Source organism: Cyanistes caeruleus, chromosome 6 (genome assembly GCF_971803275.1).
Source record: "Cyanistes caeruleus chromosome 6, bCyaCae1.hap1.1, whole genome shotgun sequence".
NCBI classification, from domain to species: Eukaryota; Metazoa; Chordata; class Aves; order Passeriformes; family Paridae; genus Cyanistes; species Cyanistes caeruleus.
In genome coordinates this window covers 28,963,804-28,971,887 of record NC_141706.1, presented here as the reverse complement: position 1 = coordinate 28,971,887, position 8,084 = coordinate 28,963,804, and positions in this window count along the sequence as shown.

The following is an 8,084-nucleotide window of genomic DNA, read 5'->3' as shown; positions in this document are numbered from 1 at the left end:
TTTTCTTCTCTCCAGATATATTTTAAATAATTTTCAATTTAAACTGGTGTCACTTTGGCATGATGAATGCTTTTTTTTCTGCTCATAGTCATTCATTTTATTTTAAATGTTTTTCAGCCAGTCCACTTTCCTTTTATGCCAACACACTTTTTCATCAAAAGGTTCCATTAAATATTTAAGTATCCTAATGATGCTAATGCCAAGATGTAGGCAATGCAATTGCTCAGTGCTGTACCAGAGCAGCATTTCAAATGTGTGGTTCAGACAAATCTTGTACCCTTCCACTCAACAGATAGCAGCTTTCAGAATAGAAGTCTGGGTCTACATCAGTTTTCTAAAGTGTGAACGTTACCAAACTTGGCCAGCATTTGGATACAGGCTCTTCTTTGGATCCAGCAGTTTCTATCTCAGTATTGAATTTGTCAAAACCCTGGAAACACAAACTCATGAGAGCTTTGAGAAGTGCACATCAGGCCAACAGTCTTTTTGTTTGTAATTCTGTATTTTGTGAGAGGCAATATATCTTTAGTAAGTAACCATATGTCCTTTCAGAAAGTGGAACCATCCACTGGACACAGCATTCCTTTTAACAATATTTACATTACAGCTTTTGTAGCATTCCATATGACTGCTACCAGGGTCGCCTGCATCTCTTGGGTTGGAAAGGTACACCGAAAACTGCTTCCTCAATGGATCTTCTTTCTCATTATTTAAACAGACTATCTCTTGTCTGTGAAAGAGACACCTGTCTTGACTACCTCACAAAAAAAAAAATAGTTTTTCACACACCTCTCCAAAAATAAATCCTAAATATTCTCAGTCATTTAAAAGAATCACCAAATCACTAAGCTACCAACAGAGTTGTTTCCTTTCCCAGCAATAATTTTTGCAATATCTGTTGCTGTGCACACTAAATTGTGCTTCTGAGCTGGTTCACCTATTGGAGCCAGTCACCATTGTAATTTGGGAGGCTTTTCCCATAATTTTGAAAATCACAGATAAAAATATACGCCTTAATATCATACTCTTGTTCTTCTTTTCTTGATCTCACCTTTGAGTGTGATGCCCTTTGAGGCTGCTCCCAGTTATTCTACAAAATACCCAGTGACAATAAAATTTCTCTCTGTATTTATGTGAAAGTATACACAAAACCACATATAAATATATAGATATACACATATATACACTATATGAATATATAAAAACATATTTGTATATATAAAAGCATACCTCTGTACACAAACTCCTAGCTGCAAAATTTGACTGTGAAGGTTTTCAGAGGCTGTCTCAGATCTTTTTGTGTTTAAATACTCTTTCCCAAACTGGCAGCTAGTTTTGAATTAACATCTTCAGGCCTTGCATTACTACTGGGTACACTTGCAAGGTGTTTAATTTCCTCAGGATTAAACACTTTGTTCAGAGACAGTGGAAGCAAATTCTGCTTCCTGTTGAAAGATTTCTGTTGTTGCCTTGATGCATCATGAATTTTTTGTTGCTCTGTACTGGTCTACTCAACTCCCCAGTGTAAAACTAACCAATCTATCTAGACTTGTCTGCTCCTTCCACCTTTTCACTTGAAAGGGGTTTTTACTTTTGCTATAAACTGTGAGCAGTTTTCAGTTCAGGCAGCTGTTGTATGATTCTTGATCACAGCATGTTTTTATTTGCAGGGATCTCAAATGCTACAGTTTATTTAATTTTGTGTTAACTGACTGATTAATGGGTGAGTATTCAGGTTTGCCCAAAGGTTAGCTGTTGCTCAGATGTGGTACTGATGCCTTCTTTTGGGTCACAATGCTGGTCCTATGCAGGTTTTCAACCACAGTGGGTATGATTCCGGCTTTTGTTTGTTTCTCCCTGCTAAATTTTGAACAAAGTGGCTATGATATAGGCTGTGTTTTGTTCTCTCTCCTTCACTGTCTCTCACTGAACAGAAAAAAACTGGAAACAATCTTTTATGTGTCTGAATTACAGGATTCAGGAAAAATTAATAAGCTGTGCTACTTTAAAATAATAATAATAATAATAATAATAATAATAATAATAATAATAATAATCCATTTACTCAATAGTTTTGTCATATAATGGTACATTTCTTTTAGCTGCTTCTCCCTTCCCCTTCATCCTATCTTCTTATGCTGTTCCTGTAGTAAAAAAAAAGAAGAAACTGGGAATGCCCAGGAGAGTCATGGCACCAATACACCACTATGGGAGAAGAGATTTGCTGTAGGGGAAACAGACCTGTGGTGAGAATGAATCCACATGCTCCAGTGATGATAACAGAAGTTATTTTCAGCAGAGATGTTCCTCATATTACTTTGTTGCTGTTTTGCCATCGGGGGCAGCCAGCCTTTCAGAGACATGGCATCTTCTTTGGGTTGTTATGAAAACAGCAGATGCCACCACTGGTTTTCCTTTGGGACTGAATGAAATGTTCAGTAAACAGAGTGGCCCAACCTAAGGCAAGTTATATATTATATTGAGAGGTAACTGCCACTCCTTTCCTGCCTTTCATCAGTTCACACTGTATGAAATAGTAAAGCTGCCAAAAATTCACATAACACCTTTCATCTAGAAGCATCCCAAAGCCTTTACGGAGATCAGTTTTCCTTACTGTTAAAACATGAGGATCTTTAGCATCCAGTAACATTATACAAAATTCCAGGACAGGAAATGGAACACTAACAAAAAATCCCATACCCAGACTAGCCAAAAGTTTTTCTGTTTTGTAAAATTAAACCTTCTGAACAACCTAACAGAGCTGTCCCACCCATGTGCTTCAAAATTGCTCTTGAGACATCTACATTTTGGGAACAAAAACATATTCAAGCCTCATAGCCTATGCTTACTTAGCCTGACAGGAAACTATTTTATACTTTGTCTTTTTGATGAACCAGCCAGGAAACTGTGACAAAACAGACAGCCATTTGCTTATAATCCATCATTCAGTCAAGGATGACACGCAGATACTTTGCACATAAAGTAAGAAGACACTGTTGTTGCTCCGAATAAATTACATTATGAGCACAGAGATAAAGCAATGCCAGTGGAAACAGAGGAACAGCCAAAATATTTAAGCACAGCAACAACACAATGGGTACCAAACTATTCCTTAAATTTAGAGGGATTAACACAAAATAAATACATAATAAATATACGTTTATCTGCACTAGGCTCTATTTGATCATTACTCTTGTGGATTGTTTCTATCTTATTAAAACTGAAGGTTAGAAATTGAAAGGAGATGATATTGATGTAGGGATGATTGACACAAACTATAAGATGGATTAGCATTGGTGAGAAAAGGAAAAATAAAAGGAGATAAAGACATTTGAGCAAGGAAAAAATAGCCTATGCAGCATGACAGGCTCAAAAAATCACCTTAGGACCAAAGAACTAGTAAAAGTAAGGGAAACAGTATTTCATATCCAAATAGTTTAGCAGGGATACCTTTTCATGTGTTTGAACTCATCTGTTTATTCTGGTTCTGAGGCAGTGTCTTTAGAACTAGGTATTTGCCACCAGAATGTTTTTTTAACAGTCACTGAAATTTTGCAATGACCAAACCAGCTATAATAGAATTATTAGTGTGCTGTGCTCTTCCAATTCAGCTAGGTCAAATTCTTGCTCTAAACCTAAAGGATGAAAAATATTTAGGAAAAAAAAAAACAACCCCACCTGCAATACATGAAACAGAGTGGTAGATGTCTGCATTGGGAAATGGGAGTGATTCCAAAAGGCTCGAAAAACATCCTTCTGCTATTTGATAATTACGAAAACTTTTTTCTTTTTTGTTTGTTTTTTTTTTTTTAAAGGCATCAGTAACATGCTGACTAGTAACAAAACGTGTCACTGCAATAGTCTACGGAAATCATCTTCATCAGGGGGTTGTGTGTCGAGCTGCACCTCGCTCTCTGCTTGTGCTGAAGTTTAAAGCTCTGCTGCCATCTGCAGGGGTCTGTCCTTCCTGTCACTGCAAACTGTGAGTGTTCTCTGGAAACTTCCCCATCAGACTCCATCATCACTGCTCTTTCTTTTATAGCACCCTCACCTGGACCCAAAAAGGCCAAATAAATTCAAGGTTAAAATGTAAAGGAGTCGAAGATAAATTTGGTCCATACTTAGCAATTTATTACAATTGCCTTTCTCTAGATTATGTCATTTCTGTAATCTTATTTCTAGTATGGCAAAATATGTCATTACCAGTTATGAAAAGTCTGCAAACTGATAAAAAATTTAATTTATTTGAACTTCTGCTCTATTGAGAGGCGTGATTGCTTCTTAACATGGAACAGTCCTGCTCTTGACCATCTACAACAAGTATCAGTCCAATGTTTTCTTTAGACCCCCCCCTCTTGCTATTAGCATACTTTAAAAAGCCCTTTATATCTGACACAACACTGACCAGTTTCAACTCTTACTGAGCTTTGGCTTCTTGTGTCTTTTGTGTACATATACAAACCACAACTCTGAGCCCCATATTCTACAGATTCATTGCTGGAAAAAAAAAATGAAGAGTTCAAATATAAAGATAAGGATGATTTTTGGATTTGATCCTCTACATGTCAGTTCTAAGAGCAAAATAAATGAGATAGAGTGAGCACACTCTTGCATTTGCAGAGACTAAAAAAATTTCTTCCTTTCTTTACACCTGAAAACTCTGGCTCCTGAGGTAACCTTTTACCAAGCCTGAACATCAGTACTGGAGACAAACAGATTTATTGCTGATTCCATCAAAGTTCTGACTTATCTTTGGCATCTAAAAGATTGATTTGATTCTAATTTGGAGAGTTCAGTTTCAGGTCATTTTCTGATTTCTCTTGATTTTTTTTTTGGCAGGGTTCTCTGTACTACATTCAGCATGACATCACTTTGATAACAGAAATAATTAAATATTTAGGATAGACAGACAAGAATTTTCTTTATGTGAACTAAAGGTAAAGTTAAAGAATCCTCACCTTCAAATTTGTTTTGTTTGGAAACTGCTTTGCTTCTAAAAATGACTGATTTCATGAACAGCAGCGACAGAAGCTTGCGGCTGACAAATGTCAGTCTTGAAAGTATTTGAGATTAAAAAGAGTTATAAACTAACACTGACACGTTATTTCCAGATTTGTTTTTTTGTGATGCAATCACTAACACTGCAGCCTTGAACCTGCAGTCAAAAAAAAAAAAAAAAAGAGACTGGAATCATAGTAAACCTCATAATGTTTCAAATGTATTGGTAACAGAGGCTATAGAGCTCCTAAGTGATATAAGTCTAAAAGTGTCATTGTTTGGCTCTGAAGCCCTCAACCCTAACCTGGAACTGTGGTTAAAAGTGAGCATGTGCTCTGACATGTGATCTCCACAATCTGCAGATCCTTCAGAAACATTCATCTGCTCTGCTGTGGGTTTTCTGTGGACAGCAGTGAATATCCTTCTTCATAGAGCATCTCCTCTGGTCTGGGTGTTCTGTCCTGGTCCTCACTCTTTTTGTTTCCTTCTCCTCTCTCTCTTAAACATTTTATACTCTTTCTAAAATACACAGAAGTGCCACCAGCTTGGCTGCTGGGCTCAGCTGTGTCCTGGTGGGGTCCGTGGCTCTGTCCCCCCAGATGGCTGTGTCCAGCGTGGGGCCACCCCTGCAGCCTCTCTCTGCCCTGCTACCAGAACCTTGCCACCCACACACAGCATAAAGTGACATTATAAATGACATAAAATTGACTTCAGCTCATATACTTTTTGTTCCCAGTCCCTTCTCTCTTGAGATGGGCTAAGGTTATGCAGTGGAGGAATGACTGTGAGCGGGGCATTGTGTGACACTTGTCAGAGAAAATGGCAAGCAGATCGTTCTGGAAACAGAAAGAAATTATAGTCTTCTGATCTGAGCAGCTGTCATAAATGAGTGGTTTAGTTTGTTCAAAGAATCACCAGCAAAGGTGTCAGCAAAAGCAGGTTTAATATGTGAAGTGAAAGCACAGCAAGGTTTGTTTGCAAGGCCGACTCTGCCACTTACTGGATAGCTGAAGAACACAGAGAAAAATTGGACTGAAATCTAAAAAAAATCAATCAATTCAAAACTAAAATGAAACAAAAATTATCTATGCAGAGGCTGGGCATGGGAAAGGGCAAGGATAGAAATGCTGAAGGATGAAAAGGAGGAAGGAGGCCTTCTACTGAGTCACAAGCTTCAGGGTAGACCTCTTGGTAAAGTTTACCCTGAACTAGACCAGTGGTTTAGGCCTAGAGGTTTTAACAGTACAATCTAGCAGCACTCAACTGATAGCTCAATTTAAACAATTTAGCAAGATTGTATAAAATAAAATATAAAATTCATATAAAATTTACTATAGCACAACAGTAACTCACTTATAGTTACTTACAGGTCTAAAGTTCTAAAAAAGCTCAAAAAGGAACATTCACAGTATGTCTGCTGCAGCATATTCACACCTGCACCCAGGCAGAGATCTAAAGGAGTATGTACAAAGTATGTAGTATATATGTGCAAAGCATGTGCCTGTGAAAATTCCCCTCAAATTCAGTGAAATGTTTGCACCTTCTCCATGGGCAAAGGGTTGAGCCTGCAGGAGTGGGGGTTTCAGCCCACGTTCCATCATGGACACTCAGTGGCAGCACTCCAAGTATAACAAATTTGAGTTTGCTGGTTCTAAGAGTTGTCCCACTGAGAAGGAGATTGCTGGTTGCTGCCCACTGCAGTCCAGGAGAGCACGAAGGGTCTCACTCTCGGGACTGCTGCTCATGGGGTCCCCATGACAAATGGCTTTAGACACAGTGATTGTCCATCCCGACCGCAATTCACGCTGGTAGCGTTTTTTCAAGGTTTGATAGCAAAAATGTTTTTTCGCTTAGGTTGTTATTCAGGGAAGAAAAATAACTTCCCAAGGCTGTTTGTTAAGAAACTAAGCTCTGCAGCCAGCTCCCAAGTTGCTGGGAGCAGATGGTGTTTCTGATAAGCTCAGAAGAGCTGAGCACAGGTGCTGCTCATAAATGACGAGAGCTAACCAGCATTTCTGAGGTCGTGGTGTGGCCTGAGGAGAAGGGTGGGGTGTGTTCCACCACCACAGCAGTAAAACTGCACTCTGGAGAAAGAGATTTAACTCCAATCTTTGCCATAAAATTACTAAACAGTACTTAGCAGTTCTTTAAAACAACAATGACCAAGCTCTCTAAGGCAGGGAGATATTTTTTTCTCCAACATTGCAACTCACAGCTAACAAATTAACTGAATGAGTACACAAGCAGATCTTTAGCCACAGAGGCAGATACCTAGAACAAGCCAGGTATGAGTAGCATGGCATAAACCTGAGACTTTATAGAGGGTGAGATCAGACAGTTGGTAGCTGAGGTCTACCTGGAGTTTTAACCAAAGACTAAAAATGCACATACTGCTGAGCTGGCCTCTCCACAGCTCTGCACCACGCTGCATCAAAGCTGACAGACTCCATAGACCTGAGATGACTCTTCACAACCCCTGAACTAGTGTCTCTGCATCCTCAGCTTCATTAATTTGCAACCCAGATAAATCATCCATACATCATTAGCAACTGCACATCCAAGGATGCTCAATTTGTTCCCATATCCAGATATCTTTTTCCAGAACCTTCATTTTCACATGATCTCTCTGCTGCACAAAATACACACACACACTCCCCACCATGCCTCAACTTGAGACTACATTTTCTACTACCACATATAAATTGGCAACTAAAAGGTCCTTGTCCTACCTCATGCACGCCTTCTCTTGAAGGTGAAGACTGAAAATTTAAAAATTAGGGTTTGGTAGCTCATTCTTGCTCTGGAGAACCTGCTTAAGGTTTCCATTGGGTTCTTTAAAACCTGTAATGCAATTAAAGCATTTTCCATTTTGCAAGTCAGCTGCCAGGATATCTTCAAAATGTTAAGTGGTTTGTTTAAATTAAAGCACTTGTTCTATGCTTGAGTTTAATGCTTTATATCAAAATCAATAGGAACAGAATACAAGTCAGGTCAGAGAATTTAGACAACTGGATAATCTTAGTTCTGCTTTTCAAAACATCAGATTATTTAGTAATAATTGTCCTCTAAAGAGTAAGTTGTATTTT